Here is a 2743-nt window from a genome sequence, read left to right as displayed (position 1 = left end):
AGAAGCAAAGATAAAGTCTCCCACTTAGCAAAGGGCACAAAGGTTAAAATGAATGTCTCCCCCCTATTTGTGTATCTAAGAGGTCAGTATTATTTATATATTCTAAATTGTGCACCTAGCGTTTTTAACATTCCTAAAATGTAAGAAAATCTAATGCTTAGCATCGCGATGTACTAGACTTCTCCACACCCTGGGTATTGTAGCGATCTGGGGAATTGTTTTTGCAGCCTGGGATGTCAGAAAGCCACAGACGCATGAAAATCTCACCATCTGTATGCTCATAGAAATTCTCATAAAATATTCTTAAATAAAGGCATCATTTAAAAAAAACCCAACAATAACTAAACAATTAAAAAGCTATCGAAAGTAGCGTTCAACCTGGATATTAGCAGGGTCCTCATCGTAGGCCTAAAGCTAGCACTTTTCTTTGTTTGCCTAACCCCCAAATTCCCTGATAAGGCGCACAAATGATTTTAAATACCGCTTGCAAGCGAGAGGTTTAAACTAAACCGAGATGTGTGGATACTGAATTTCTTTAAAACACGAATGGGGTGGTGGGATGACTTTGTGGAGTAACTAGTATTGCGAACAAAACCCTCCTGTACATATTTCTCCGGTCTAATCCAGAGAACAAGGGATGTGTATTATTAGGAACTACCTTCTCCCTCTTAAAGGAGAGATTACATCGTTCATACAAACTCCTGCACATAATACAGCATCAATATGTTATTCCCTTAACATAAAAACATCCAGTTTGTGTAAATCTGTAATAAATAATATTTTAATGTTAAGGAGAAGTGTATAGTAATCAAAATCTTTAGGGGCAGGATGGAATAGAAACTGAGAAACATTTGACAGTAAACAATCCAACGCTCATTCTTCTGCCTCACACTACGAATATGGCGCATTTCGCTGGAGTAGAGCTGTAGATGCTATCACTCGAGGAGCTGCCTTGGTGAACTCCAGGGGTGTTGGAAATGGGGGGCAGTGAGCAAGGCAGAGCAGGCAGGAAGCCTGTTTTCCCTCCCCGCCTGGAGTGGGGTGAGCCGCCCAATGTAAAGCAAAGGAGAAGTGAGCGCCACGTTTTGTCCCACCCGAAGGCTCGCTTTTGTGACTCCTCGCAGCCAGCGACTGAATCAGGACGCGCCGCGTTTCAGGCTTGCAAGGCCAAGCGGTCTGCAAGGCACAAGGGCGCGCTCAAAGGGGGCCGGGGCGGCTGTGGGGCCTAGCAGCGTTACACAAATACAGCAGGGAACTCCAGCCTAGAGAGCAGCGGGGCTAGAGCACTGATAACACGGCACAGCAGTGCGCAGCTTCCACCTAGACTCCCCACTCTTGGTACCTATTCCCTGACGTGGGATCGTCGGCCCGCTGCAAGGCCAGGAACGAGAGAGACGAGTGCCCGAAGGCATCAGCGCCTATGCCGTGGCGGGCAGCTGGCGCTGCAGTGTGTGGACCCCAAGGGATTGTGCACGTTGCCCCCAGGGGCTAGGCCGTCTCTCCTAGGGGCGCGCACGGGAACTGCCCCAGGCGACTCTGCTGGATGCAGGCCTGGCCAGTCCCTGCTCCCACTGCAGTCAGACGTGTTCTATCGGAGCTGGGGCTGCTGGGATCGGGCCGGGTTCCAGGCTATACACACGCGGCCCAGTGTTGTCTGGTGCGGAGGGCGGGAAGGAAGGAGGGATCGCGGCAGGCAGGCGGAGGGAGGAAGGAGGCCGGGCTGATTAGCATGCAGAAGCGCTCGCAAGCCCGGCTCCATTGTTTTAACACCTCCCCTCTCCTCCGCGCCAATCTGTCACCGTTCAGCAGGCGAACGCTGCTGCCTCGAATGCTGCTCTTCTCAAATGAGACGGATAATTAGCTGCCCCGCACGAATGGCGCACTCTTCTCACCCCTGATTGCTATCACCTTCTTGCTCCTGGCAGTTTTGACACCTCGTAATCAGCCTGCTGCTTTTTCTCTTTTCTTTCCCTATTTCTGATTTTTTTCGCTCCCCCTTCTTTCGTTTTTTTTAATGCAATCCCAGTTGCCATTTGGATTGAAACTCCTCTGCTGAGTTAACCTCGTACGATTGCGGGGGAAAGGAGGATGTTCGGCAGGGAGGGAAAGAGACAGCGTTTCCTCTGAGCCCCAGCTGCTGAGCTCTCCACGGGTGGGAAGCAGGAATAGCTGCGTCTGAGCCTCCGTGCCCTTATCTGGGAGACATGGCTTCTCCCGAGCCCCTGAATTCACTGTACACTGGGTGGGGGGAGAATACTGCGAGGGCCATCCCGACTCAAAGGAGTGGGGAAGAAAGCAACATTTCTGCCTCTGTTACCTGATCAGTGGGGAAGTGGGGTTTGGAAATCTAGTGGCCATTTGGAGACTCTTGTGCGGAGCGGGAAAGAGTTGAGCTTTGCTCGAGACTCCCCAGCTGAGCCGACATAGATGGCGGGGGAAGGGGAACAGCTCCCGGCGGAATGGGGCAGAGGGAACTGATTCCAGCGAGGGAAGAGACCTCAACATCCCGAAGCTCTCAGCAGCCACGCCCCGGCGGACTCGTGGAATCTGTCACGGGCGAGTTTTCCTCCCCTCTCACGGGCACTGACAGGCGAACTGCTGGAGCTACATGCGGCTGTCGAGGCAGCAGCGAGACTGAGGAGCGACCTGGGCTCTCCCGGGCCGCCAGCCCCAGGCTAGGATGAGACACCAAAAGCTACCCAACGGCCCCCGGGAAAGCTCTTGGCATAGACACGGCCATTTG

The sequence above is a fragment of the Pelodiscus sinensis genome, chromosome 7 (genome assembly GCF_049634645.1).
Source record: "Pelodiscus sinensis isolate JC-2024 chromosome 7, ASM4963464v1, whole genome shotgun sequence".
Lineage (NCBI taxonomy): Eukaryota > Metazoa > Chordata > Testudines > Trionychidae > Pelodiscus > Pelodiscus sinensis.
This window is presented reverse-complemented; position numbering follows the sequence as displayed.